We start from the raw sequence: 17185 nt of genomic DNA, 5'->3' as shown, positions 1-17185 counted from the left end.
CCTAAGGAAGTCAGATACAACCTCCAAAACACAGGCAATAGATAAAGCCACAGCAGTAGACCCCAACGAAGAAAAGTACACACACATCACCACCAAAAAATAACAGGAATGAACAATCACTGGACATTAATATCCCTCAATATCAATGGACTTAATTCACCTATAAAAAGACATAGGCTTACAGAATGGATACGAAAGCAGGACCCATCTTTCTGCTGCATACAAGAAACACATCTCAAATTCAAAGATAGACACTACCTAAAAATAAAAGGCTGGGAAAAGACTTTCCAATCAAACGGTCTTAAGAAACAAGCGGGTGTAGCCATCCTGATATCCAGCAAAATAGACTTCAAACTAAAATCAATCAAAAGAGATCAAGAAGGGCATTACATACTCATCACAGGAAAGATCCACCAAGATGAAGTCTCAATTCTGAACATTTATGCCCCAAACACAAGGGCACCCACATATGTAAAAGAAACATTATTAAAGCTTAAATCACATATAAAACCCCACACATTAATAGTGGGAGACCTCAACACCCCACTTTCACCACTGGACAGATCCCCCAAATCGAAACTTAACAGAGAAATAAAGGACTTAATTGATGTCATGACTCAAATGGACTTAATCGACATCTACAGAACATTCCATCCTAACAAAAAAGAATATACCTTCTTCTCAGCACCCCATGGAACCTTCTCTAAAATTGACCACATACTTGGTCACAAAGCAAATCTAAACAGATACAAAACAATTAGAATAACCTCCTGTGTTCTATCAGACCACCATGGTCTAAAGTTGGATTTCAACAACAACAAAAACTACAGAAAACCTACAATCTCATGGAAACTGAACAATACCCACCTGAATCACCAATGGGTTAAGGAAGAAATAAAGAAAGAAATTAAAGACTTCCTAGAGATCAACGAAAATGAAGACACCACATATCCAAACCTATGGGACACTATGAAAGCAGTACTAAGAGGGAAATTCATAGCACTAAACGCCCACATAAATAAGCTGGAGAAATCTCACACTAGTGACTTAACAGCACACCTGAAAGTTCTAGAACAGGAAGAAGCAAAGTCTCCCAGGAAAAATAGATGCCAGGAAATTATCAAAGTGAGAGCTGAAATCAATAAAATAGAAACAAAGAGAACAATACAAAAAATCAATGAAACAAAGAGTTGGTTCTTTGAGAAAATCAACAAGATAGACAAGCCCTTATCCAAACTAACCAAAAGACAGAGAGAGAGCATCCAAATCAACAAAATCAGAAATGAAAAGGGGGACATAACAACAGACATTGAGGAAATCCAGAGAATCATCAGGTCATACTTCAAAAACCTCTATTCCACAAAACTGGAAAACCTAAAAGAAATGGATAATTTTCTGGATAGGTACCACATACCTAAATTAAATCAAGACCAGATAAACTATTTAAATAGTCCAATAACCCCTAACGAAATAGAAACAGTCATTAAAAGTCTCCCAACCAAAAAAAGCCCAGGACCAGATGGTTTCAGTGCAGAATTCTACCAGATCTTCAAAGAAGAGTTAATACCAATACTCTCTAAATTGTTCCATACAATAGAAACAGAAGGAACATTACCAAACTCCTTCTATGAGGCTACAATTACCCTGATTCCCAAACCAAACAAGGATACAACAAAGAAAGAGAACTACAGACCGATCTCCCTCATGAACATTGATGCAAAAATACTCAATAAAATACTGGCAAACAGACTCCAAGAACACATCAAAACAATTATCCACCATGATCAAGTAGGATTCATTCCAGGGATGCAAGGATGGTTCAACATACGAAAGTCTGTCAATGTGATACACCATATAAACAAACTCAAAGAAAAAAACCACATGATCATCTCACTAGATGCTGAAAAGGCATTTGACAAAATACAACACCCCTTCATGATAAAGGCCTTGGAGCGATCAGGAATACAGGGAACATACCTAAACATAATAAAGGCAATTTACAGCAAGCCAACAGCCAACATCAAATTAAATGGAGAGAAACTCAAAGCAATTCCACTAAAATCAGGAACGAGGCAAGGCTGTCCGCTCTCCCCATACTTATTCAATATAGTACTTGAAGTTCTAGCCAGAGCAATAAGACAACATAAGGAGATTAAGGGGATACAAATTGGAAAGGAAGAAGTCAAGCTTTCCCTATTTGCAGATGACATGATAGTATACTTGAGCAACCCCAAAGATTCCACCAAGGAACTGATACAGCTTATAAACACCTTCAGCAACATAGCAGGATACAAGATCAACTCCAAAAAATCAGTAGCCCTCCTATATACAATGGACAAAAAAGCGGAGAAGGAAATCAGAGATACATCACCCTTTACTATAGCCACAAATGACATAAAATACCTTGGGGTAATACTAACCAAGCAAGTGAAGGACCTATATGACAAGAACTTTAAGTCCCTGAAAAAAGAAATTGAAGAAGATGTCAGAAAATGGAAAGATCTCCCATGCTCATGGATAGGCAGAACTAACATAGTAAAAATGGCAATCTTACCAAAAGCAATCTACAGATTCAATGCAATCCCCATCAAAATACCAACACAATTCTTCACAGACCTGGAAAGAATAATACTCAACTTCATATGGAAAAACAAAAAACCCAGGACAGCCAAAAGAATCCTGTACAATAAAACAACCTCTGGAGGCATCACGATCCCTGACTTCAAGCTGTACTATAGAGCTACAGTAATAAAAACAGCTTGGTACTGGCATAAAAACCGACATGTGGACCAATGGAATCGAATTGAAGACCCTGATATTAATCCGCACACCTATGAACAAATAATTTTTGACAAAGAAGCCAAAAGTGCACAATGGAAAAAAGAAAGCATCTTCAACAAATGGTGCTGGCAAAACTGGATATCAACATGTAGAAGGCTGCAAATAGATCCATATCTATCACCGTGCACAAAACTTAAGTCCAAGTGGATCAAGGACCTCAACATAAATCCAGCTACTCTGAACCTGCTAGAAGAGAAAGTAGGAAGTAGTCTTGAACACATTGGCATAGGAGACCACTTTCTAAATAGAACACCAGTAGCACAGACACTGAGAGAAACAATCAATCAATGGGACCTCTTGAAACTGAGAAGCTTTTGTAGGGCAAAGGATACGGTCAACAAAGCAAAGCGACAGCCTACAGAATGGGAAAAGATCTTCACCAATCCCACATCTGACAGAGGACTGATATCCAGAATATATAAGGAACTCAAGAAATTAGACATCAAAATGCCCAACAGTCCAATTAAGAAATGGGCTATAGAACTAAACAGAGAATTCTCAACAGAGGAAACTCAAATGGCTGAAAGATATTTAAGGAATTGCTCAACATCCTTAATCATCAGGGAAATGCAAATCAAAACAACTCTGAGATACCACCTTACGCCTGTCAGAATGGCTAAGATCAAAAACACTGAAGACACTTTATGCTGGAGAGGATGTGGAGCTAGGGGAACTCTCCTCCACTGCTGGTGGGAATGCAAGCTTGTACAACCACTTTGGAAATCAATATGGCGATTTCTTAGAAAATTGGGAATCCATCTCCCCCAAGATCCAGCTATACCACTCTTGGGCATATACCCAAGGAATGCTCAACCACACCACAAGAGCACTTGTTCAGCTATGTTCATATCAGCGTTGTTTGTAATAGCCAGAACATGGAAACAACCTAGATGCCCTTCAACTGAAGAATGGATAAACAAATTGTGGTACATATACACAATGGAATACTACTCAGCAGAGAAAAACAATGACATCATGAGGTTTGCAGACAAATGGATGGATCTAGAAAAAATCATCCTGAGTGAGGTATCCCAGACTCAGAAAGACAAACATGGTATGTACTCACTCATAACAGGATACTAGATGTGGAACAAGGATGACTGGACTGCTACTCACATCACCAGGCAGGCTACCTGGAAAACAGGACCCCAAGAAAGACACAGGGATCGCCCAACGACAGAGAAATGGAATGAGATCTACATGAACAGCCTGGACAGGAGTGGGGGTAGTGAAGGGCGAGGGTCGAGGGAAAGAGAGCTTGGGTGAGTGGGAGATCCCAGCTGGATCAAAAACAGAGAGGGAGAACAAGGAATAGGAGACCATGGTAAATGAAGACCACATGAGAATAGGAAGAAACAAAGTGCTAGAGAGGCCCACAGAAATCCACAAAGATACCCCCACAACAGACTGCTGGCAATGGTCGAGCGACAATCCGAACTGACCTACTCTGGTGATGGGATGGCCAAACACCCTAATTGTCGTGCTAGAAACCTCATCCAACTACTGATGGACCTGGAGGCAGAGATCCATGACTAGGCCCCAGGTGGATCTCTGGGAGTCCAATTAGCGAGAATGAGGAGGGTTTATATGAGAGAGAATTGTTGAGACCAAGGTCGGATAAAGCACAGAGACAAATAGCCAAACAAACGGAAACACATGAAATATGAACCAATGGCTGAGGGGTCACCAACTGGATCAGGCCCTCTGAGTGGGTGAGACAGTTGATTGGCCTGATCTGTTTGGGAGGCATCCAGGCAGTGGGACCGGGTCCTGTGCTCATTGCATGAGTCGGCTGTTTGAAACCTGGGGCCTATGCAGGGTCCCTTGGCTCAGCATGGGAGGAGGGGACTGGACCTACCTGGACTGAGTCCACCAGGTTGATCTCAGTCTGTGGGGAAGGCTTTGCCCTGGAGGAGATTGGAATGGGGGGCGGGCTGGGGGGAAGGTGAGGGGGGCGGGAGGGGGGAGAACAAGGGAATCTGTGGCTGATATGTAAAACTGAATTGTATTGCAAAATAAAAATTAAAAAAAAAAATAAAAAATAAAAAAAATAAAAAAAGAGTCCATCTGCTACTATACATTGTGATATAGTAACATTTACCCATAGCTCTGAAAATAATCGTGTAAAATTGAAATTTTAAAATACTCATAAAAGTTAATTGAGTTTTCTTTACTACCACCCTGAGATCATTGCATTGTTCATTGGATGGATATATAGTTTTCGTTTCTCTACTTTTCCATCTCATTACTCGTTCTTGCTATTAAATGAATAGAACATTCTGAAATTAAGAAAGTTATAGGTTTTAAATCTGGATGGACGCTCACTTTTATAAAATATATGATTGTCAAAATAGATTAATATCCTTTATCTATAAATGTAAAAGATCAAAAGTCACATAAACCTAATGAACAATATACATGCATCCTGTGATCCATTTATATACAGATGCCAGTTATTTATACATTTCCTCTACCTTACTAGAGTTTAGTAATTTTAATGACAAGTGCATCTCTGCTTTCATATAACTTATGTAAATTCACTTAATTATATTCATAACTATTCTACAATTTTAATTTATTTAAAATATGTGAAAAGTTAAAGACTGCTGCTTGAAATTGTAATGGACAGAGCCATCTTATTTCAGATGATTCCAGGTTCACTGCTTTGGCTCCTGTCATTTTGTTTTTCAAGCTACTGTGGTGTTTTAAAAGAAATGGACGCCATAGGTTCAGAGGCATTGGCAGTGTTAGGAGATGTGGTCTTCGTAGAATAGAGGCAACTTTGTTGGAAGAACTGTGTCACTGGGGGTATAGGTTTTGAGGTCTCAGAAGCTCTAGCGAGGTCTAATGCATCGCATTCTCTTCATGCTGCCTGTGGATCCAATTGTGACCCCTCCTTTAGCACCATGTCTGCGTGGATGCCACCACTCTGCACCATCATAATGGACTAAACTGCTGAAACTGTAAGTCAGCCCCAATTAAATGTTTTCCTTAATAAGAGTTGATATATTCATGGTGTCTCTTCATAGCAATAGAAACCCTAATTAGTATACTCCCCATCTTCAGTTGTTACATTTAGCAATTAATTAAAAGTCTAGTTATCAAATATTAAAATGTTTAATGCTATTCAAAGACGTCTTACCATTTATAGTTGAAAATTTTCATGATTATTACTAAGCTGTGGTTGAGAGTTTCCAACATCAGTCTATAGTTTAATTGCACTATCAAGCCAGCTATCATATGTCAATCAAGCTGTGTAATATTTACTTTAACAAGATGAATCCAGAATAGTAATCATTGCACAAAATTAAAATCAATATTTAAGGAATATTTCCACCAATATTAAACAAGCATTTGACACATTCTGCATGTTATTCAAATACTTTTTTGTTTATTTATCTGTTGTTTATCTATTTGTGTATATGTGTCTGTATTTGTGGGAAAAAAGTGATAAAGATAGGCACAAGACAGAAACAGAGTGTATATATTGTCTATGGCGAATGTGTAGAGTTCAGAGCACAACTTGTATTAGACAATCAATTTTCTACTTCAATGATGAACTCAATTTGTTAGGCTTGGGGCATGTTTACCTAGTGAGCCATCTTGCCACTGCCACACATCCCATATATATATATATATATATATATATATATATATATATATATATATATATATATATATAATTTATCAATGGGTTTTCTTTGTTTACTGACATTTTTTTAACAAGTCATTATTTTGTAATTGGAGAGATCATTTCTGTACACTGTAAGTATCCATCTTCTACATCCTAGTAGTAATCCCCAGGTTAAAGGATCCCAAATACATAACATCATTGTGAAATAATCCTGCAGAGACTTCTTACATTGTTGAGAGCATTTATAATATTAAAGGAAGAGGTTGCCTTTATAGCTCTGTAGTTAGATACTGTTGCTATGGTTGTATAGCTATAGATTTATAGCTCTGTAATTAGATACTGTTGCTATGGTTGTATAGCTATAGACATTTTCAAGGAGATATAAACTGTGTTTTCATAATTAAGTCAAATGTCTGATTTTATGTACATAAATAGACATATTCAGGTATGTATATTAGAATAGATATGTTTTAAGTTATATTCATTCTACGCTTTTATCTAAAGGCTTTATACTTTTCTCCATCCATGTTAATCTTTGCCAAACATAATAAAACTTGACTACCTAGAGATATATAAAATGTATCATATATAACTTGTATTTTGCCTTTTTAGTTTCACCATCAGAGATATCATGTAATTTATAAGGCAAATGGATGTAATGGGACTTTCTATTACATGATGAAGACTTTTCCATGCAAATCTGAGAACCTAGTGAAATGTGATGAAAGACATATTTTAGAGTAGGAAACATCATTTTAAGTATAACAATTTCATGTCAAATTCATAAGAATAACTTCATAGTAATACTGAGCCACACATGAAAGCAAAGTTTGTGGAGGGAGGCTGAATTCCTGTTGTTAGGCCTGACAGCAAGAACCATTACCTGCTGATCACCCCTACAAACACTACCCCCTTATAGAATCCATTTTATTTTGTCATATTTTTGAGCAATAGATTTGTATTTTCAGTTTGGTGCTTTTGTCATTGTTACTTATGTCATTATTTTGGCCTCATTTTTCCTTTAAAACACTTATATTTCTCAACACAAATTGAGTTAAAGTTTCAAATGAAAACATAATGAGCTGAATAATGGAATGTGGTATTAATTCTCCAATGTGCTTCTACTGAAAATACGTTCTAGTTTCTAAATCATCTATTTATTATATTATTTGCACAGCTTTGGGCAGAATAAATTCAAGTCTAAGATTTCAAAGAACACTTAGGTCAGGAAGAAACATATAAATAAATAAATAAATTGCCCTGAAAACAAGATTTTTTATGATTCAAAAAAACCGTGTTGCTTTCTTAACAAGTTGTGTCATGGGTGTTTCCCAAACTAAAACAGTAGCCATGGTTAATTTTAATAACTTTTTCTAACTTAAGTGATCTGAAAGAAATTATGTGGTCCAGATTTTGGAAATGCTCTGGTGCATACTGCTGTTGTACCATTTTGTGTAGTTTACAGCAGTGTGATAGCTTCGGTGTGGATGTGGATTTTTCAGAAATTTTCATTTAAATTTATTTCCATTTAAACTTATGCCTGACTTTAGTTCCATCAAAATTAGTTTTCCTTATGTCATCGATTGTCCTTCTTTAAGATAATAACTGGGAGTGAGCTTTCACTGAAATGACATGAGACTTAATAATACAGAGTAAAGAAGATCTCTGTACTCATAATCCTTCCTCAGTTTCAAACCACCACACTCAAAAATGGTTTATGTTAAACATAGTTTGGAATGATACATAATGTTTTCTCCTGAAGGATAAGAGTTACTCTTAGTTTACCACTGAACATCATAAGAGGCAAGACTACCTATAACTCAAGATTCCCACCTAAAACTCTAAGAAGTACTAATATGGACTTTCCCACTGAGCACCCTGAAGACAACAGACAGATGCTGCACATCAACCTCATGGGCATAGTAGTTCTAGGAGGTCATGAGTTGGATCAGTATTTTATAAATCTTGGAATTTACATTATTAAGTAAAATGGATTGCCATGACGATTGGTACTTTTGGTATGATTTCAATACTGTAAAATGAAAGAACAAAAGCAATTATTAAAATAGAGCTAAGACAATGTTTAAATCCTGGCAAATGCAAGTATATTTAATGAAAACCAATGAGAATTTATTTTCTGTGTCAAGTAATTAATTTCTAAAACCTACAGTTTTTAATTTTGTGTCAGTCTTCCTAAAATACTTTTTGAATATATATTCTAACACATTATGTTTCTTTTTTAGTAAAGTTAATTATTTGCCCATGAAACTATTGCTTTTACTTGCTGAACTTATTATTATGTAGTTTATGATTTTCATTCTATTATAAATAATAGATTTATATTTGTAATTAACTTTTCTATTTTTTATAGCTATGTGGGGATATAATTGATTTCAATACTGGTTTTTATCTGAGGCAGAATTACTGAACTCAATTATGAGTTCTAGTTATTATTCCATAAATTCTCTAGATTTTCCTGTAGCGTCATCTAATTTACAGAGAGCAATATTTTGTTTCATCTTTTCTTATCTTTATACTTTTAGTTACTCTCCAGATATTTATTCTAAATACTGACCAGATAATTGGCAGCAATAATATTGCTCTTGTTTCGCAGAGATATTTAAATACTTGTAATTTTGTTGACTGTGCTTTATTTGAAATAAGATTTCATGATCTTTTCTGATCTATTAATCATGATGTTAAGAAAAACACTTTTTATGCATAGCTTACCGAAAATTTTACCAGTATTTTCTGGCAAAATAATGTAAATTTATTAAATTTTCCTCCCATTAAGTAGTATTTTGTATTTAAAAGTTGATGATTGCAGCATAGCTTAAAAACCTGAATAGCTGGGTAGTGTTATTTGTTTTTGTCACCTAAGAAGAATAAAATGTAATATTAAAGATATATTTATGAGCATGGTTGTGTTCTTAAGAATCCTGTAATCCCATTGGTAATTCTTATGTCCTATAATAGTTCATGAGTTTAATAATATTTTATTCTTATATGTTATTTTAAAAGTTATTTTATTTTATTATTATTATGTAGAGTATGTATGTGTGTTATATATGAGTGGTGTGAGTGCAGATATGTGCTTGCTACAGTAAACCTTGGAGGTCAGAGGATGACTTTTGTGAGTAGACTCTCTCCTTCCTACCTGGAATATGGAGGTTGAACTCAGTTCAACAAGCTTGTGTATCAAGTTCATTAACTCACTGAGCCATCTGAGCCATATTAATGCCACTTTTAAGAGAAAAATCTAATGTGAATTATTTTAGAGAACAAAAATTACTGAAACACTATAGAAATACATAAGCTAAATATGAGAGAAAAAATAGTATACTATATAGTTGATAAAGGCCTACATCCCGAATATTAAAAATGAACAGCAAAAATACATTTCAAAAGAAAATAGATAAAATAGCTCTTTAAATATATCCTCAAAAGACACATAAGTATCAAAGGCCTGAATCAAAATTGTTCAACACCATTATTCATTAAAAAATTGCAAACCAAAATCATAATAGGATTGTCTGTATGTCCTAGAGTGCCTGCAGTCATCCTCATAATCAATATTAGTATGCTTTGGTCAAACTGGGAATTACTGAATAATACAATTTAAATTATAGATATATAAAGTATCTAAAAGTAAGTATTAAATATATAAAATGTTTAATGCAGAATAATTCATAAAATTCAAAAAGATTTAAAAATATTTGTCCAAAGACAGAAAGAAAACAAATGTACTAGACATCCTAATCCACATACTAGTTAAGTACTTTGGTTATTCCATCAAAAAAGAAACATAGTTCTCATGAAAATTACAGTATCGGTTCTCTGCCAAGTCTTTAGGTTTATTAAAATAAGCCAGACATGAAAACATATTATAATCATAAAATATTTAAAAGAGACAATCAGATAGACATGAAAAATATGTTGAAGACCTACAAATTCTTATAGGGAACACAGAAATTGTACTGCTTAACGCAGGCATGGTATACATGTGAGGTGATTACAAATCTTTGAAATAATTAGAATGGTTACAAAAGCAGAATGAAACCAAAAGGTAGACTAGGGTAATCCCAAAGAAGAATCTATATCATTTGTCCTCATACACACAGGTAAGATCAGTCTTCACCCCTCATCAAGGAGATTTCTCTTTGCAGCAAAAAGAGACCACCACAGAAAACCACAGCCAATTAAATCACAGAGTTGTGGAGCCCCGTCCTAATGGACCCATCTCCAAACACTACTACAGCTAAAGCTCTGGGAATACTGTGGAAGAGGGGGCAGATAGTTTGTAAGAGAGAGGATCGGGGAGTTTGCTGTGAAATTATGTTTCTTAGTAACACCAGAAGTTATATCCATAGAGTATCAGAAACAAGACAGCCCAAATTTAAGACGAACAAGCACGACACCACCAAACATGACAAACTCAGGAGGCTTCGGTCCTACGGGGGAAAAAAAAATTAGAGGCAACAGAGTGAAGCAGAAATTTGGCAGTCCAATGTCAAACAGTCTGCAGTGAAAGCATACATAAAGGTACCACTATATGGACACAACATATTGTATGCAGGAATAAATAAGATATTCAAACATATATGTACACTGACATACATATTAACATGCAATGGCAACTGGTGTAAAAAAAATAAAAAGCTAATTTTTAAAAAAGCAAATTAGCTGGTAAAGATGTTAAATTTTATTTTATATACTCATTATTACTATGACGAAAGCATCCTTTTTTCAGGCAAGTTTTGAAAAGCATCCATTTTGGGGGGCAAGGGAAGTGTGGATATGAGTTTGAATTCTCAGAATCTATGTAAAGCCATACATTTTAGCTCAGGGTTTATGTCCTATGGCACGAATGAAGATGAAGGTAGAAGAATATCCAGAAGCTTGTGAACAAGCTAGTTAGAAAGAGGAGACCCTCAGAGAAGATGGAATTTGAAGTCTGTGATGCTGTTATTGGTTGTCAACTTGACTATATCTGTAAATAGCTAAAACCCAAAGGGCTGGGCATATATGTGAAAAATTCTTCCTTAATTAAATTATTTAAAGTGGAAAGACCCACACTAACTGAGATCTTTGAGGTGGGAAGACCTACCTTTAATCATGGCCACACCTTCTGCTTGAAGCCTATTTAAAGGACATGGAGGAAGGAAGCTTGCTCTCTGTATGCCTGCTTGCTGTTATTTTTGCTGGTAAGTCCATTCATTCACTGACATTCGAGCTTAATCCTTTGGGACTCTAACATATACTGAGACAAGCTGAGAGATCAAGCCTCATGGACTAAAAATGCCTGGATCCTTGGCCTTTAGTTTGTAGACAGTCATTGTTGGACTTGTAAACCATTCTAACAAATACCCTTTATATATATTTATTCCGTAATTCCTGTTCCTTTTCAGCGTCCTGACTAATAACAAAACCACCCCTTGAGTTTGTCCTTTGTCGTTTGCACAGGTGCTGTGGCAGCTGTGCACACTCACACGTGTACACACATGAAAGGATTTGCAAATACATTGCCTAATTCCTTATAATATTCATGAGTAAAGTATAAAACTATATGAAATGAAGAAAAATAAGATTAAACATTGCTTAATATTTATTAAAATATTTTTCTGGGAAGATAGTAATAAAATCTTTTAATATATTTATAAAAATATTTTATTCCAGAAATAGTGAAGCACATGCTATGTATTTATAAAAACTTGAAAATTATGGCTTTGATCTATAAAAGCTGAATATGAAATAATAGTGATTGAGTTGATGAATCTCAAGTTTGGACACTGGTCTTGAATTTTTCTAAATAGAAACCACATTAAAGTTACTAAAGGAAATTGCAATCTCAAGTTTGACTATGAGGAAATAAATGTATCATGAAGGTTATCTTTCAATATTCATAAACTCATTTGCCTCTGATTATATGCATAGAACTTTTACATTCATCTTAGTACAGTTAATAAAAAAACACCATTAGAAATATGAACTAATATCAAGAAAAATAATTAGCACAGAATTCCCACTTATGTTTGCATTTAATATACTAATTTCCAGTTTGACTAGAATGTCTGAGTACCCAAACTTGGAATAGGCATCATGAGAAAGCTAGTATTATTGATAGGCACACTCAGAAGCCTGCACTTTTAGTCACTTTGAAAATAAAAAGATTTCTTGACATGTGTTAAAAATGAGAAACATGTACAGGGAGTTCAGTCTCCATTCAGTGAATGATGAAATCAGAATTCTCAGATTTCTTGGTTGGTTGGAATATTGATCTTAGAGAAACTGGTTCACTGGGCTTCAGAGCTTCACTTCCTTTGTCAGTATCTCAGACACTCAGAAAAACAACTATACTAATCACAGTAAAATTTCTTCTGTTTTTATTTCTGTGTGAGTGTGTGCGTGCACACACATGTGTGTGTGCACCTGTGTGCATTTGCCTGTGTCTGTATGTCTATGTGTATCTGTATGCTAGTGTGTCTATGCCCCTATGTGTGTGCCTGTGTATGTCTGTGTGTCTCTGTATGTGGGCCCGGGTTTGTGTGTATTTACCTATGTGTTTGTTTCTGCATGTCCATTAGTCTGTGTGTGTGCCTGTGTGAGTCTGTGTTTACGTGTGTGCCTGTGTGCCTGTGTGTGTGTGCATGTAAGTGTATGTTTGTGTACGAGTGTCTGTGTGTGCAAGACACTGATATCATGTTGTCTCTTTGGCAGTCATAAGACAACTTAGAGAATCCAATTCTCTCCTTCCAAACTATTTGTCTCTGGGCTGGAACTCAGGTCATCTGGCCCAGTAGCAAGTGCATTTACCCTCTGAACAATGTTTCATAATAAGAATATATAATGTATCATACAAAAAATAATTCTTGCAAATAAAGAGGATCAAAAGAAGGAGCATTTATAATACCAAGGAATGAACAAGGGATTAACTTACTTTGACACTGTGAATTAAATGGTGGTTGAGGTCTCTGCACTAAATAATGAGGAGCGTGTAAAGAATTATATGTTAGTATGCAAATGCATGCAGTCTATGCTCAAGTGTTTTCTTGATAATGCTCTCATATTGCCCAATAATTCAAATTAAAGCATACATTACATCCACAATTTTATTTTATTTTCATAATATCTAAAGTTACAGTTGTGTGATCCATGCTGTAGATATTCAGATAAGCTGCTCTCTATATTTAGAAATGAATTAAAACTGGAAAGTGGCTCTTAAAACACACACTCAGTGTTGAAATGAACTTACACATCAAGAATTATTTTTCATCATTGCTGATCTCTTTCTTATCCCCATTTTATCTGTCACAGCTTTCTATTTCTAATCTTTTCCCACTATCACCGATGGTCACAGCCTGCTGCCAGCTGCTTTCTTTATTTGCAATTTTGCTTCCCTGTAGTATATCTGGGTCACTTGTATTTTACCGATCAATTTACTCAGAACAGTCTTAAATTACAACTTTAAACACACACACACACACACACACACACACACACAATTTTTTTTTTACAAAAATTTAAAGAGAAGGTGACTCTTAAATGAAAAAGCAAAATCAATGCTGGACCAGGTGTTGACAAGACATCTAAGATCCTGATTACTCTTCTGTGTTCTATGGTACTCTATTTTCTCTTAATTTTGGGGCTCTCAGTTACAGAGATTTTCATGCTGTTTATTTATTAAGACTTTTTTTTCAACTAAGTAAAAATATAATTTTACATCAATATTTCAACTCTAAAGAAAAATCTCAATCCACACTCATCATCATAACCATGATAATTAACGCAACACTTTAAGTGCAAGTAATCATTAAGGAATAGCGTTTCAGTAGATCATCAGAACATGGTTTTACACCCGGACAAAAGAAAATTTAAGAGTGCATAATAACACATATATATTTGTCTACTCATTATTAATATTAATATAAGTGGCCAATTGTAGAATTTTGTTCAGCATACAAGAATCACTTTTAAACACCCAGCAATGAAAATGGAGTATTGTGCTACATACTTGTAGTCTTTGCACTCTACGGGTGCATGCAGGAGGATCAATGTCTTCCCCACATATGTAGGAATGGCACATATGAGGGCACATATGAGGCACATATGCCCACATATGAGGTCAGCCAAGGATAGATGACACTCTGTTTTTTAAATAATTTTTTAAAATGCAATGTTACATTTTCCACAAATCAATATTGCAAGTAAACTTGTTAATGTGTATTTTAATACCATTTAACAACACATTTCTTATTGGAAAGGCCCACTTTTAAAATATGTTCAAGGTGATACCTTCTTTGGAGTTTTAAGTAATTTATTTTATTTTACAAAAAAAAATAGCATAAAATTGTAGTGACTTTGTGACTCACCTCAGCGACTGAGTGTGTAGAAATGGAGTACAAATCTCTAAAGGTATACATGGGGGCGTTATGGAGATTACTTTCTAAGGAATATATTTGAAATGTTATATAATTCAAAGTACCATTAGCATGCCAGTTTGTGCTTCACCAAAATATATGAAGTGGATACACTGACATTGTTTTAAGTTTGAGAAATATTGCTTTACCTATGATCACTGCTTTGCTTGTGAGCCATTTTATATTATTCTTTATCCAACAGTTTTTTATTTTATTTCTTTTCAAATGCTTTAATCTTATGTATTAACATTTATTGGTCTTATTAATGACATTAAATATATTTTCAAAAGTGTTATATTGATTAAAAGCAATATTGCTTTAATTTCATAATAAAACACCATGATTAATTATTTAATTTTTGGTGTCCTGGTAGGTTATTTTAATCTATTTAAAAAATAAATAATAGTTTGTTTAAAAATATTATATTTAACTCTGCATAAAATATTTTCATTAATAAGACATTGACATGAACATTTTCTTTTATTTACATAATTAAAATGCAGTTTAAACAGTCAATAATTTAAGAAACTCTACTTTTTAAAATATTAGAGTTAAAATTCAGTGTTCTGCTGAGATGTTTGATTGCTCATATTTTTTTCATATATAGGTAAATAATTGCATAGGTATTAAAATAGTTTACATAAACATACTTAATTGTTTGCAAATTATTTCTAATTTAAACATGAAGAATTAAGATATTTCAGGTGTTCATCTTTACAATGATGTATGGATAATTTTTATACAAGTGGCCTTTCAAGACTTACTGTTTGCAAACCCTTATTTATTTACAACTACTCATATATTAATATGATTGATGTCTCAAAGACAGGTTTTAATGTTACAATCAGTCATGAAGTATTATAACTATGTATCAAAAATGTTTTCTTTATAAAGAATAATAATCTTCTTAAGGTAATCCTTTGTAATTATTAAGTCATTAAAGTAATGAGACTTCTGAACAGATTAAAATTTGATGGAGTCAGTAATTAATTATCCCTCTCTAAATAGAAATAAAAACAACTATGAGATTTTTTTTACCATCCCTTATCTCTGAATTATCATTATAAAATCCAATTACAGGAAAGTTTCCACAAATGAAATTATGTAGCAGCATCACAAGTTTTCATATGAAATGGTATATTATTAATTGAAGATGAACTGGACCATGTATTCCAATTACTCTCTTTCATACTATGGAGGAAGTACTGTGTTACAAAGTAAAACATTAAAAATTCATTAAATCAAGTTTAAAATCTATTAAAACTGAAATATACATGAGATTTTCTTTAGCTGAGCAACAATCAAAAAATTTATAGTATATTTTGTATGTATTTATGAATCAGGATATTTTAATGAAATGAGAAACTTCTTATATATGAGACCTAAATTTTAATATAAGAAATAATGATATTTCTTACATGAGTCAATTTTCATTCAAACAGAAAAAATATTGTCAAAATTGCCTCACTCAACAATCATCAGATAAGCTTCTTCCTGCAGCAGATAGAAACAAAAATAGAAACCCATAGCCAGACAGTGAGCAAAGAGTCAAACCTTGGAAATGTCATCCAAATGGGATAACTCCCTCAGACCCCTACTCTTAGGGCTCTGGGGACTCTACTGTGGAGGAGACAGAAAAATTGTAAGACAGAGTGGATGGGAGACACCAAGGAAAGAAGACTTGCTAAATTAGTATGATCAAAGCTCATATGGACTCACAGAGTAAAGGCAGCATATACAGAACCTGTGTAGATCTGCAACAGATAGGGTCCTGGAGCTGTGAGAATTGGAAATAAACCCCCATCTCTAACCCAGAAGTTAACTCAAATTGATAACTACTTGCAAATGAAATCTTGCTTTTCTCCAAGGACGTCTCACTGGGGTTAGAAACCAGTCTTAAGGTTGGCTGCATATCCAGCAGTAAAAGGCCAACCCAAAACAAACTCAAGGGCATCTTTGGGGTTATTTGTCTCATAATGTTACATCTGAGCCTTTTTCACCCCTTATAGGTCCATTGCATACTATTATGGCTTCCATCTTTGTGTATTTTGTGTATTCTCTGTGTGTAAATATGTGTGTATCAGGATCAATCCGTATTTCTCATGATTTTTCTTCAGTTCTTTTTCTTCTATTTTTGTTTGCTTCTTTTTTACTTTATTTTCTCTTATTCCAGTTTAACTTTGTTTTATCTTATGTTATCCTAATTTTTTACATGCTTGTTTGGTTTCTAATTAGAGACAGAAAGAATGTGAATTTGGGTGGGAGAGGAGATGGGGAGAATGTCAGGCAAGTT

This window comes from Peromyscus eremicus, chromosome 6 (assembly GCF_949786415.1).
Source record: "Peromyscus eremicus chromosome 6, PerEre_H2_v1, whole genome shotgun sequence".
Taxonomy (NCBI): Eukaryota; Metazoa; Chordata; class Mammalia; order Rodentia; family Cricetidae; genus Peromyscus; species Peromyscus eremicus.
This window is presented reverse-complemented; position numbering follows the sequence as displayed.